We start from the raw sequence: 15,410 nt of genomic DNA, 5'->3' as shown, positions 1-15,410 counted from the left end.
GGATATAAGCCAAAGTCAGGGGTTCAAGACTATTTCAATTCTATTGCATTCCATTTATTATTTATATAGCGCATATTGCTGTAGTCCCTAAGCACTTTAAAATGAAATACAACATACCTCTGGGAGTGAGAAAGGAAATGAAGAACGGGGAAGAGGGGGAGGTGTTGGAACACTGGTGAGCATGGTGAGGTCTAAGCTGAGACCAGCGGCTCCTCCCCTGTCTGACACAGGTGTGAATAACGTATTGTTCAATGTCAGTGGCACAGATTTACAATGGGAGCTGGAAGCCAACCTTTGCAGGAAAAGCTTGCTTTATCCTCTGCTTGAAAACCGCACAGTCCTCAGGGGAGAAGGACACCCTCCTTCTCTGCTCTCCATCCTGAAATTTAGGACCTGGTCAGAACATAATTGAAACCCATGCTCACCCTATAAACCTCACCCTTCGAGTTTTGTGTGTGTGTGTGTGTGTGTGTGTGTGTGTGTGTGTGTGTGTGTTTTAATTCCCTGGGACAACAGAGGCTATCCATGTGAATGCTTCTGGATGCTGTGGTTTTCTCATATGGTTCAGTTTCCTCTGGCATTTGGAGATTCTCAAAAGGGAGACGCAAAGGCAAGAGCCAGACAATGTCATCAGCGCACCATGGAGCAGCCCGTAGCGCGGCCCGTCTGTCCTCAGGCTGTGCCCTGGATACATAGACCGTGGCGGGTCAGTATTCTTCTTCTGGGTTCTTCAGGTATTTCCTGATGATGTGCCTGCACTTCACTAAGTAGGCCTAAGGAAGCCCTGAGATCGCTCCTGAAATAGAACAGCATCCAAATGCTTTGACCCCAGACCTTAACATTTCTGCTGACTTTATTTTTTAAGATTGTTTATTTATTCATGAGAGACAGAGACAGAGACACAGGCAGAGGGAGAAGCAGGCTCCCTGCAAGGAGCCCGATGCAGGACTCGATCCCAGGACCCCAGGGTCACGCCCCGAGCCAAAGGCTCAACCACTGAGCCCCCCCAGGCATGCCTCTGCTGCCTTTAGACCGGTCTTTAGGCAGACTCAAACTTTATGCAGGGAGAAGGGGGGCAGGGTTTTGATAACCCTTTACAAACATGCAGATTTTCTTATGGAAGCCTTGGACTAAGGGAATAAGCCAAATAGAGATAAATAGAGATGCCTCAGCCTGGGGTGTTCAATATTTTCTTCAATAATTAAAATTGCTGGGGCAGCCCTGGTGGCGCAGTGGTTTGGCACCACCTGCAGCCCGGGGTGTGATCCTGGAGACCCGGGATCGAGTCCCACGTCGGCCTCCCTGCATGGAGCCTGCTTCTCCCTCTGCCTGTGTCTCTGCCTCTCTCTCGCTATGAATAAATAAATAAATCTTAAAAAAATAATAATTAAAATTGCTGTCCCCAGTGGGAACAGAGCGCTTGCTGTAGAGATTATTAAGGTTTGAAGCATTTTCTGTATGAGTGGTGAGGGCAGGGGCTGGTGAGGGGGGGCCGGGGTGGTAGGCAATAAGACCCTGGAAGATGTCAGCTCCTCCAATGAGGAGACAGGAGACGGTGAGGGACTCAGAAGCTCAGCCGTAGGACAGAGGCAGGCAGAGGGGGCGCTCAGAAGGGGATGGCCACCGTCCTCCACAAACAAGATCTTTAAAACTTAAGTCTCAAGTTGTTTTCCATTCAACGTGTCGTGTCCCTTCATGTCTACCTACCCTTCAGGAAAGAATGGTAACCACACCAGCTTCCGTTAGCCGTGCATTGAGGGGTATGAGGGAATATGAGGGAATATGTGTCTGTGTTTGGGGAGGGAAGTGGATTGGACAGGGGTGTTAGCCTAGGAGACAACTGAGGTGTGGAGTGAGAGGGACATTGATACCCAGAATGGGTTTGTAGAACATGGAAACATGATCCCTGGCCTCTCTGAATTGTGAGGCGTTGGGGCTGCATTTCCTACAAACATGTAAAATGGGAAAGATGGGAATGGGAAGGAAGATCATTACTTTATGAATTTTAAAGAAAGAGAAGGTGCTCGCTTCGGCAGCACATATACTAAAGAAAGAGTGAGCTGGAGTGATGATAAATTGGAATAAAAACTGCTACAGTATGAATTGGTTTTCTAGTGAAGAAAGAAAAAAGGAAGGAAGGAAGGAAGGAAGGAAGGAAGGAAGGAAGGAAGGAAGGAAGGAAGGAAGGAAGGAAGGAAGGAAGGAAGGAAGGAAGGAAGGAAGGGTGGGTTCCTGCTGTCTTATCCTGTGCCATTCATGGCTTCAATCTGCTGAGAACAAACCCTGAGGAAGGGAATAGTGTGGTCCGTATCTTCCAGAAATGGCTTTAAATGGAGAGGAACTCAGAAACATAACATACTTCCAGCTCTTAGGAGCCACACTAGATCCCTGGGTGGGACCTGAAGCAAGTCGATGTGGGCTAGGGGAGCCCAGGAATACGAGGACCCTAACTGGCCTGCGGCCATCCTTGTGTCCTCCCTGGTGTTATTATGCATTCATAAATCAATATACTACCCATCCATGTCTATCTGTATTTTAAGAGATCTCACACAGAGTAGATACCACAACTCAAAAGCTTGAACATCAAAAACTAGCTGCCCTGCATGTTGTGCATACTCAGCACTTTCACTCAAATCTTATTTTTTTTTTTTAAAAATTTGATCCTCATGACAACCAGGTGAAGACAAATAGCATTACTACTGCATCTACGGAAGAGAAAGAGTGAGGCTCACATCTAGAAGGCTCTGCACTTAGTAACCGGGGGAGCTGAGCCCTAAGCCTAAAGCCTTTCTCCATTTTCAGTCTGCTGTACCCGCATAACTGACTAGTTGCAGCTTGTGGCACCCAGGGAGATCAATCTTGTACTGTGTGCAAGTGTTGTGTGGCTTTGTCTTTGTTTTGGGGGGGATCTCCTTAAATCACCGGGCATGGGAAGCCCTGTTCAGCTCTAGCTGATTATCCCCATGCAGGAATGTGGGTCCAGCTCTTGTGATTTTTCAAGAGGATCTGGACATTTATATTTGTAGACAGACAAAGTCTGATATTTTGATATTGGCGCATTTGAGAAAGAAATGAAATCGACACTTCCCGCAATCCCAGGACACCAGCCACCAGGGTGAGACCCCTGCCTTAAATCTGTGCACTTGGCTCCTTCCCAGACTCATCCCCAGAGAGCGAAAAGGTGATGTCACTGGCTTCTGCTCCTTTTTTCCCCAACAGACTCTCACCTGGTCTGACTATGTGCCCCTGGATTCCTTATCTTTTTTTTGTCGATTTCCTTCCATCTGAGTCATTCTCTTTTCTTGGGGGTGAGGGTGGGGGGTCCGGAGCTTCCATTGGGAATCAAGTAGTGTCAAGAGAAACTTTGTGTTTGGTTTTTCAGCGTCCTGAACTGGAGTGAGCCAGAGAGCAGACAGCTAGAAGGCCGGGGGGGGGGGGGGGGGGGGGGGGGGGGGGGGCAGGGAAGGGGGCAGGCCACGCAATGGGTGCTGCCTGCGAAGGAGAGGCAACCAAAGGATGGAGCTGAGGGCACTCTTGGCCAATAGTAAACAGTAATGCAACGGAGAATAACAGGCCACAAGTAAACTGTGATAAGCACGTCAGTAGTTGACTGTAGCTCAGCACACAGCTGGGTACTGGAGCTTCACCCAGCGCTCCTGGCTCCTGACATTGCAGACGGTTTACTGTGCTGGGAGGAAACCCCGAGTAATGAATAGGGGGCAAATGCTTTTGCTGTTATGGACACAAATAAATGGTGGAATAAGAATGGTAATCGAAGAAAGAGATTCTATTTCCATCATTCTAAATAGATGTTACATCTCATGGCAGATACGATTTCATTAATTAGCAGCAAGAGAATTTAGAAATAATCGTAGTGTAAATAGGCTTGCTCGGCCTTTGCTAATGCAAGTGCTTTTGAATGTGACCCTGTGATAATTGAGGCAACAATATTTCTTAGCAACTATTGTGCACAAAGTAGCAGGCACCGAGAGGGGGGAGGCACAGGAAATGGTGAAGGTGATCTTTTCCTCTGAGCAGTTTATAGTCTAGTATTTCAGATTTGCGAGAAGGATGAAGCTCCTCCCAAAAGTCCATCTCAAATCTTAAAAACAGTTTCAAGGAACACAAAAATCTACGTACTGGACACCTCTCCCAGAAAACGTAGCACTCTGCATTTGTCTGAACATAATTCAAACCACATTTGCTAAAAACTCTGTTAGCCTGTTCTACAGCCATTTTGTTTTTATATTTCTGTAAGAAAATGCAAAGAATAGCATTTTCTTGGAACAGCGTTTTCTTGGAAGCCTCTTGAAGATTTTAAAAATAAAAGTGTTTATAGTTCTCTAATCTCAAGGCTATCTGAATCTGTGAATTCTCCTAATCCACACTCCCTTCTTCCCCGTCCCCTCCTTTTAAAATTATTATATTCATACTACCATGAACTTCATACTTGTTTATTAAAAATGCAGTCACTTGCCTGTGCCATTCAGTTCAGGAGGCCAACACTAAAGTAGTCAACCTGTCTTTCTACGTCTCAGCCCCTGAAGGGGTTATCAGTAAGCACGGTCAAAAAATAAAACAGATCAGTGGTAGTGCCACCCAGTAAGAAGAATGAAATCCAGATGCTGTCAAAATTAAGAGTGTTGGATTAATGCCACTGTTAACTGTATTTTCACTGCTTCCCCAGCTAAGTAAAAAAAAAAAAAAAAAAAAAAGCAGCAGGGCCAGAGCAATAATTGACACCGCTGGGCATCTTTTTAGCAAGGCACAATTTTATTTATTTATTTTTATTTATTTATTTTTTTGCAAGGCACAATTTTAAAAATAATGTCTAAGCTACTTGATGTGTTGTCAGAAGATTGCCTTATATCTATCAAGAAGCTTTAATTCTAAAGTCAAAGTAGCCTTTACCTCAATGCCAATTTCCAACCAAGACCTCCTCAACATCAAATGTATTTTTGTCTCTTCTGTGACATGGAAAATACCAGTGATGTAATGCAGTGTATATTTGGGATTTCTGTGACATCTCTGGAAGTCAAACCCTATTTCCCAGACAGACACAGAATTCATGTGGTTTTTAACTCATTTTTTAGTAGATCCCGACCCAATATAAAAAAATTGAGAACAGGTGACCAATATTCCCAAAGAATCATGAAAATTCAAAACATTCTAAAGAACAAATACTTTTCAAGAAAAGTTGACTGAAAATCCTAAGGTGGGATGAAACAAGTGAATATGTTTAAAATCACTTGGTTTGCATTCCATTCTTTAATAGATCTCTGAGAATCTTGATATCATCTCCATATTTCAAGCTTCTTTCTTATAACTTCTCAACAATTTTCAGTTACTTATTGTGGTGCTTTCAAGAAAGCAATAAAGATGTTTTTGGACTTTTCTATGTAGTGAAAGGAAAAAAAAGCTAATTGGTCCAGCTATGTCTTCTTGTTTTTCTAAACATAAAAAAAAATAAGTTAATCTGTGTTTAATACAGTAGAATCCATTGTAATATGACAAACTGATGTTACTTTATCTTTCTTGACAGTAATTTTTCAGAAATCCCTATCATTTTTGTAAATTTACAATAATCAGAAAACTTCTTTCTGTGAAAATCAGTCCTCGGTCATTTAAAAAAAAAAAAAACATAATGAACGTATGTGACATGACCTTAAGCATTTGACTTCAATATTTTGAGGAATTCCAACCACATATTTCAACCTAAAGCTCCTATCTTATATTCTGATGTTAAGTAAATTTTTGAATTCTTTCTCATTTGGTAAATTATCTCGCTTCTTAAAAAAGAATTATAGTTACCATCGTAAGCACATCTCTTTGACAATGTTTTCACGAGCAAGTCGGCACCCTCCTGTGTATTGAGTGTGGTGGGGGGGGGATGGATTGTAACGCGTCCCCTCCCCCCTGCTTTTCTCCTCCGTAGCCCTGTGGCTGTAGCTCACATCTATGTGGCTCGGTGCCAAGAGAAATGCCTATGGAAAGGAAAGCCTGTTCTCAACAGAGAGCTGACTGCTTTGTGAAAGATGAGAAGACAAAGCCTAATACAGTGAAACTTCTTGAGAACATTTTCCAGGGAACTGAACATTTTGAATGTTCTACGTGGGAAAACATGCACTGGGAAGGCCGCACAATGACGCATTTCACTGCACTTCCACTTGCCAAACATTCCAGCGCACCCTGCACACGAGGGTAATAAACTGGCTTGAACAGGAGATGGTCAGAAGCTCAGGAAAGCTTTCCTCCCGCCCCCTCTGTGGTTACACAAAACAGTCAGAACAGAGGCCAGGTCTGTTCTCAAATACCATGTTCTGGAGGAGGCATAAGAATATCCTATCCCTAGTCCCTTGACTAGCTCAAGTGGCTGAGAGAAGGGCAAAACTGGACCTTTCTAGAGACAGAAATCACTTAAAAAATGAACACACACATGGGGAGCTCCAGTGGCTCAGCGGTTTAGCACCACCTTCAGCCCAGGGCCTGATCCTGGAGACCCTGCAGGGAGCCTGCTTCTCCCTCTGCCTGTGTCTCTACCTCTCTCTGTGTCTCTCACGAATAAATAAATAAAATCTTTAAAAAAAAAAAAAAAAAAGGACACACATCTCTGCGTGGTGGTAAGCACACCATGTGGTAAGTATCCTCTTCTCTAACCGAGGCCCTTTTACTTTTACTCTGTGCTTTTCTCTGTGAAGTGCTATCCCATTCCGTGCTATCACGTCATGGTTTGCATGTTTGACAATCCCTCTTCTTGTACATTTTAATTTATTTCAGACCATTATAGAAGCTCAGAAAACTGAGGACAAAATCACAGAACACCAGGGAGCAGGGCAGGCCCTACTGTGCTTTGAGAAGCCTACTGTGAGCATCGGGTTCTAGCCAAGCTTCCCCTCAATACCCTCCCCGCAGAGCTTGTTTGGTGGATGCAGGAAATTCTGCTTACTGGGTTTGTGGGTTTGTCAGTTATCTAGAAGTATCTCGGTATTTTTTAGATTACCAAGAATCTGCTGTAATGTGACTTTGTGACATAGCAGATAAAGAGATCAAGATAGATCACTGCTGGAGACTGTGTTTCCTAAGAATGGATGATAAGCATTAGCAGATAAAAAAAAAAATGTAATCAATCAAGCAATGTAACAAGGCAGGAATGAGAGGAATGTTTTTCAATTTAAAATCTAGTGTAAATTTTGCCCTTAACAAAATGTAAAGAAGCAGAGGGAGTTCCTTAAATACACAGTTAAGGGAGAAAAGTATTGCTTAAGTAGACGGGTAAATGGTTTCAGACGTAAATGTATGTAGGCACGTAAGTATGTTTAGGGTTTCCCTTTCCTGTTAGGATTAAGTCATTTTTTAGAGTAAATTCATTCTGGAGTTGATTATTCAGTTTGTTGGTAACAAACTACTTTTTGTAGTTCCTTAAAAAAAATAACCTTAAAGATGCACAAGAATAGATGTTTGTTTTAGAAAAACATGAATAATATTTTTTAACTTTTCTGAATGCTACTGGCCTAACAGAATTCATAGAGTCATGAATTCCACTCATGTGGAATGCTCCAAAAGGCCTCAGAAAATAAGGTAATGAAAGAACGAGACAACCAAATACCAAGATCTGAAAACTTCCAACTCTCCATTCACCAACCCCACCCTTACCACACCCACCCCACCTCTCTAGGGCTATGTCAGTCTCCCAGATCTTGATGGGCAGCACGAGAATCAATGTTGACAATTAAGAGGCTGAAGCAGGTTTAGAAGCAACAAAAATTAAAAAATAAAAATAAATTAAAAAAAAAAAAGAAGCAACAAAAATTCCATAGTTATCATCCTTGCTCTTAAAATACCCCCAGCCACACTGCCACTGAGGATTTCTCTTTGGCCACTTGTGACAGAAAGCTTCCAAATGGTCTCCAGTGATCCCTACCTCCTCGTATTCATGCTTTGTGTAATATCCTGCCATATTGAGTGTCCTTCAATATGAGCTGGGTTTAGTGACTTATTTCTGGCAAATAGAATGTGGCGAGGTGATGGCACGTCGTGTACTAGGTTAGGGTACAGAACGGCCCTTGCTCCTGTCTTAGGTACACTCCCTCACTTGCTCTCTCTGAAGAAAGCCAGCTGCCACATTGCAAGAGGCACACAACACAGCACACTCAGCCCACGAGGAATCGACCCTTGGCTACAACCATGTGAGTGAGTTTGGAATCAGATCCTCTCCACCGAGCCTTCGCAGAAGACCTCAGCCTCAGCCTCAGCCTACACCTGGACCGCAACCTCAAGAAAGACCTTGTGCCAGAGGCACCACACTAGGCAGACCCAGAGTCCTGACCCACAGAAAGTGCGAGAAAATACATACCTGGTTTAAGCCGCTAAGTTCTGGGGTGATTTGTTATGCAGCAACAGATAACTAATACACCTTTTCGTCCGGTGCACCCTTCCATCTCCTTCAGTCCACCTTCTCATTTCCTGTACTGGGTCCCATCGCTCTCATTGCCATTCCCCACCCCCACATTCCTTTTATTTCTTCTGTGGATCATTTAAAACTGTCTCTGGGGCACCTGGGTGGCTCAGTCAGTTAAGCATCTGCCTTGGGCTCAGGTCACGATCCCAAGGTCCTGGGATCGAATCCCACATCGGGATCCCTGCTCAGCGGGGAGCCTGCTTCTCCCTCTCCCTCTGCCCTCCCCCACTCCCAGTCATGCTGTCTCCCACACTCTTGCTCTCTCTCAAATAAACAAATAAAATCTTTTAAAAAATAATAAAAAATAAAACTGTCTCCGTTTCACAGGCTCCTTTATGCCATGCCCTCAAGGCTTCTCCTTTTCATCTTAAATGGCCTAAAAATCATAAAGTAAGCTTTTAACCCAAGAGAAACTCTAATGCTAGCTGCTGTAACCACAGTTCTTAGCTTATATGAAGAAACTGTGAATCACCCACAATAAATAATGTGAAAAATCTATGATTTCATCAACTTAAGCATATTCTAGCTTTGGTACATTTTATAAAAGTTAAATTAAAACCTGTGATGATTAGATACTCCATTCCCTGATTAAACTTTTGATGGTAATAAAATCAATTATTTTCAGATATTTTAGTTATTCGTTGGCTACAATTTGATTTGGATTATTGCTCTATGCTAGTAGAGCAGTCCACACTTGAAATCTCTGTTTTTCGGCCTTCTGGGCTCAGCTGTTACCTCAATACCTCAAATAAAATGCTCTGCGCCACCACTTTCCCTCACAGTGTGGAAATCCCTCTCTCTTCCCACATTTTGGAGGATACCCTGAAGGCTCTTATTCCCATTAGTCACCGTTCTTTCTGGAATTACTTCACACCAACAGTCTGCCCGCCTCTCCTGGCTCAGGTCTCTTCCTGCTCGAGTTTTGTTCTAAGATGGGCCCTGCCCTGCTTTCTTCAAGTTCCCCAAGATGCCACCAACACGAGGCTGCGGAGTGGAAGCACAGCAGAGCACTGATAACAAACCACTTAAAATTAAAATTCCATGATTCCTGAAATTAGACTTCTCCAGTTCCTTGGATAATGGCAGCATTGGGGAATCTCGACTGTCCTCCTCAGGGTCTTGTGTGCCCCTCCCTAAGTGACCCCCCTAGTCCACCAAACATCTCTTCCGTCTTGCTATTTTTCTTCCAGTCTAAGAGGCCTCAGATCTACTCCCCACCAAGACCTTACATTTCCTTAATATAAAACATTTTAACTTGGTTTTGTGTAAACTCCCCCCATCAATGAGGTTGAGTGAGGAGTAGGGAGGAGTCTCGACTTCTACCACCAAAGAGGCCTCAGCCCCATTCACGTACTCTTTCCTAGACGCTGTTCCCCTCTCCTCAGCTCACACTGTTCCTAGCCATTTAAGATAACATTTCTATGTCTTACATTAGAGTTTAATAAAAAGATCACGCTAAAAATTCTAATAAAATATATAAGAAAAGGGAGCCTGGGTGGCTCAGTGGTTGAGCGTCTGCCTTCAGCTCAGGTCATGATCCTGGGTTTCCTGGGAGCAAGTCCGCATCAGGCTCCTCGCAGGGAGCCTGCTTCTCCCTCTGCCTGTGCCTCTGCCTCTCTCTGTGTCTCTCAGGAGTTAAAAAAAAAAAAAAAAAAAAAAAAATATATATATATATATATATATATATATATATATATATATATATATAAAATATATTATATATGTGAAAAGTTGTGGCCCCATAGAAATCCTGCTGAATTTGCTAAGATATTTTTCAAAGAAATGGAATTTTTTTTTTTTTTTTTTAATTTTTATTTATTTGTGATAGTCACAGAGAGAGAGAGAATGAGGCAGAGACACAGGCAGAGGGAGAAGCAGGCTCCATGCACCGGGAGCCCGATGTGGGATTCGATCCCGGGTCTCCAGGATCGCGCCCTGGGCCAAAGGCAGGCGCCAAACCGCTGCGCCACCCAGGGATCCCTGGAATTTTTTTTTAAGTCTAGACCATTCATATTAGTTTCTAGAAAAACTAGTTTCTAATGCGTGTTAGGTAAAATGTAACAGCTATTTTTTTAATGAATTTTACATTTGTAGTTATGAGGCCCTCTTTGAGGATCGTATCTGAATGCTCAGTCTGTGGCACGGCCAGTGACTGGCAAATATTAGGAAGCTCTAGCTCATATCCATATCAAAGGTCTGACATTGATATGAAACATCACAATGTAGAACTGCTGTAAATTAAGCTTCACCTCAGGAAGCTATATGAAGACACCCTGAACTTTAGATCTTGGTTCTGAGGAGGAACTTTAGAAAAACTTACAGAAGAACACATATCATTATAGATGACACTTAATTGCTTTTTCTCCTCATAAGTGTAAATATTTATAGTCTGTCATAAAAATACATTTCCTTGGAAAGGGTTGGTTCCTGGCTGTGCACTGGGGAAACCTTCCCTCACTGCCTCCCTCCTGGTAGCTAATTGCATCCAGGGTTTTCAAAGGGAGGTGGGAGTTTCCAGAGAAAATAACCTGAAGCATGCCTGGTGAACTGGATGAGTCATAAGAAAAAAGGGAGTTGGGTTAGAGGAAGAGTACTGATGGAAGAAATTTTTCTCAGGTAGATTTTTTTCCAGGCAGGAGAGAGAATTAATCCAAGCAAAGATTAAGTATGGCACAGTGCATTGGATTCAACTAAAGGCCTGAGGTTTGGAGTAGAGGAGCTTCCAGGTCAAAAGTACCCACCCTGACCCCATGCAGTCAGAGGAATACTCACTAACTAATCAAAAGAGCTGTCACCTAAAACTGGGTTGTCCTTGGGGACCCAAGAAAATCTGTTGGTGGCCCTCTAAGGAACTACCCATAGATAGGAAGGGACTTGTTTCCCTTCTCATCTTGTCAAGGAGTCTGAGTCAGAGCGACAGTACAGAGAATGGAAGGGTGGCCAGGAGCCCGGGGGCAATGGGTGAGGTGGGGAACAGTGATTAGCAGAATTTCACTTTGGCCAGTGGAGAGGCTTAAGCAACATGTGTCTGAGCCACAGTCAAGTTGAAGCTTAAAGCAGAAAATAGAGCAGGTTGGATGGGCATTTAGGGACTTCCAGAGATTTCGTTGCTGGTTGAGAGAGAAGAAGACAAATTTCAAAGGGGACTGGTTTTCTGTGGTTATAAAGGTAAAAGGGTAATTAAGCTGGGAAGAAAATTTGGGATTACAGGTTACTGTCTCCTCATTTGTATTCACAGGCTGGGAAGCTGGAATAATGTAGAATAGTTTCTACTTATGATCACTTTTTCATATGGGGGAATTTCAGTCACAGTAGGAGTACCATTCTGGCAGATATGATTGTAGAAGATCAAATTTAGATTCCAGTTATAACAACCTCCCCCCCCCCTCTAAATTTAACCAGATTGGGGGATTCACATTCTCGGTCATTTGTTGTCCAATACAACAAAACTGACACTGAACTCTCTGAAACTCACTGACCGCATTAATAAATCATGAATTATAATTCTGGGTCATCATATTATTGTGCAGAAGATGAGAACACTCTCGGGGGAGTGTTCAGCACAGTGTCAGGCACAGAAGTAGCATCCAATTGTATCTGTTCATTGCTCCATGAAGATCTTGGCAGAAAATTACACTGGTAACCAAAGAAAGACCACATAAAGCATCACAGCAGACTCTAAGGGCTTTTTTTTTTTTTTTTAAAAGATTTTATTTATTTATTCACGAGAAACACAGAGAGAGAGAGAGAGATGCAGAGACACAGGCAGAGGGAGAAGCAGGCTCCATGCAGGGAGCCCGACGTGGGACTCGATCCTGGGACCCGGGGATCACACCCTGGGCCGAAGGCAGATGCTCAACCACTGAGCCACCCAGGGATCCCTATTTATTGTTTTTTAACATCTAGAAGGGCAATCAGGGTTTAGCAATGATAATGTTTATGACTTTAATTTTTAGAGAATGTGTTTTTATGGAAAAAAAGCTTACGTGTGCCATAGTCCCCAGTTACATTAACCACAACGCTGGGAAGTTGCGCTGATTAGACAGACAGGGAATAGCAGCCCTAACACCCTGGGGCTAACATCTGAATTACAGCTTGAGGAGGAGGGAGATTGCAGACACTTTCATGGCTGGTCTTGCAAACCCAAATATTTAAAAAATGAGGTTACTATGGGATAGTTTAAATGTGTATTAGTCCTGTGTAGTTCCTAAGGGGAGGACGGGGAGTGGCAAAGGGGAAGGGTAGGGTGATGAGGCTAACATTACAACGAATATTTACCAAGTTACACGCTATGTGACAGGTACGGTGACAGACACTTTCATGCTTTCTCCCCTTTGCCCTTTGAGATAGGCACAATCATTCTTATTTTACAGAAAATCAACTTGCCAATGTTACACGGGACAGTTGTTGGGACCAGAAGCCAAGTCTGTGACTTCATTCTATGTGCTTTCTAGATTATTGCCTGCAAATAGGAATATAGGGAAAGGAAACAAAAATATTTGGTGCTTAAAAGCATAAGGAAAGATTCACCAGTACAGGGGTGGCAAAGCTCCCCAGTTTCCAAAGTGCGCTTAGTCATAGGATATTTGAATATTATTATGTGATTCTAGTAAATTCTGACCTATATTCAGCTGGAAATTCATACCACTGCTGTTCTATTAAGAGTCTCTGGTCTGCATTATTTTTATTTACATCATCAAAATGTAAAGCTTGATGCTTCCCCAAATGTTAGAACAAGGTATTTTTGCAGGGACCACTACATGGGCTTCTGTGGTTATACCGTGAAAGTGGTTATTCTGAAGTACCTGTGGAACTAGGGAAGCAGGACCACAGCCCAAATTTCACTTGTGCCAAGCAGCAAACCCTGTTTCATCAGAGGAGGCTGCTACTGATTCATAAACAATAGGGATTTTCTCTAACCGAAATGCATCTGGTCGTCTAAAGACATCATCTTTAATCCCTTAGAATGAGTTCAGAAGCTGTCACAACATTTTATGACAATTGGGGAGTAATTTTGACTGTTCCATTGTTAACATTGTTAACAATGTTCCAACTGTTAATACTTGATTTATTGGCCCTGGTTTTCTTTTTCTTTTATTTTCCCTGCTTTATTTTGTTGTATTACTACCACTCACTCAAGCTGGAAAATTCCCAACTCTGTCTCTTCTCCATGCTTGTCACCTCTGCCTTAGCTCAGGCCCTCATCTTTGCTTTCCTGGACCAATTCAGCAGCTTCTAGCGGGGGGCCCCCTATCTCCAGGCTTTTCTGCTCAAGCTCAAGTGTCACACACTTTAGCATCTTCTATTTAAACCCAAGCCTGACCAGTCTCCACCCATTAAAAACCCTTCAGAGGTCCTCGTTGTCCATGGACTAAGTAGTCCAAGCTCCTAGCATAGCATGCAGAGCCTCCCCAGTCCCATCTCCCATCTCCCTGTCTCATTACCCCTGAACCTGAATCTTGGCTATTTCTCCCCTCAGCCTTTTGCTCAAGCTGTCCTCTTGGTCCAAATGTCCTCTCTGCCCACTCCAGCTCCCAGCCCCTCTGTCCTTACCTAGATCCTCGCCATCCTTGGAGACACAGTGCAGATGTCACTTTCTCCAGGAAACCCTGTCCCACCACATCGTGAGCCCTCACGCTCTGTCCTAAGCCTTGGCAGGTGATCCTCTGCTCTCATGCATTAGGATGCTAGTGGCTTTCTTCATAAAAGTGAAAATACTCTCAGGATTTCTTTCAGTTAGCGAAAACAGGTACTAATGTAGGTCTTTTGTGAAAGCAAACATGAACTAACGTGAACTTTCAGAAAGCAGGGGAGGCTCTTCACTTTTATGCCATTTCAGATTACAAAAGGTGTCTTAGGAGTGCTCTGCCTTTGGGTAGTGAGGGAGACTTGCATTTGTTAAATATATTACTGTAATCGTCACTGACCTTACTACATTTTATTGTAACTCTGTTAATGTGTGTGTTGCCCTCCTTTAGAATGTTAGCTCATGCTTTTAAAAGTAGGATAAAATTAGGTCAATGGCCAGAGAGTAAAACACACAAGAGAAATGAACCACAAAGGTCATAGAAAGTAATGCAAATGGCTCTTAAACACATAAAAAGATGCCCAATCTTGACAATGATAAGAGAAATATAAATTACTATGTTACCATTACTTATCTATCATTAATTCAAAAGTTGGACAGCATACTCTGTGGGTGAGGCTGTGTGGAAATAGGCGTTCTCACCTATTGCTGGTTGGAAGACAAGTTGGTACCATCATTATGGGGGGACATTTGGCCATATCAAACAAACTTTTATATATATACTTTTACCCTTTGGTCCAGGATTCACGCTTCCAAGAACAGATCCCAAAGGTGTACCACCTATATGAGAAGATGCATATAGAGAGCTATACTCTGTGGCGCTTTTTATAACAGCAAATATTGGAAATAGCCTGTATGCCCATTAATAGAGGACTGGTTGGATAAATTACTGTAAATCTGTATAATAGAGTATTTTGAAGCTGTACAAAAATGAGAAAGTACCTTCATCTAACAGTAACTGCCAGATGCGTTAAGTAAAAAAAGCAAGGTGGAAAACGAGTTCAGTTTATTATTGCTTTTCTGAGTAAAGGAAGTATATAAGTATATATTTACTTACAGTTTTTGAAAGTTTTCCTGGAAGGAAAAGGAAATAACAAGATGGAGATGACAAGAATAAAAACTAGACTTTTCTAAATGTTTCTTTTTGTAAGGATTTTACTTTGGAACCATGTAACTCTTTTACTTAATTGTAAAAATAATTTCTAAAATCCCCCCCAAAAATGAAAAAAAATTGTACTGAGTTAGTGGAATCAGAGAACTGGTTTTTCTCCTCTACTTTCCCTTCCCCACAGCCCTTTGCCATCAGAATTGTTGACCGTGATCAACGAGAAATATAACGTTTGCAACAGTTTCTAAGGCAGAGGG

The sequence above is a fragment of the Canis lupus genome, chromosome 15 (assembly GCF_011100685.1).
Source record: "Canis lupus familiaris isolate Mischka breed German Shepherd chromosome 15, alternate assembly UU_Cfam_GSD_1.0, whole genome shotgun sequence".
In the NCBI taxonomy this organism is placed as follows: Eukaryota; Metazoa; Chordata; class Mammalia; order Carnivora; family Canidae; genus Canis; species Canis lupus.
The sequence above is the reverse complement of the archived record's forward strand: the minus strand, read 5'-3'. Positions refer to the sequence as shown.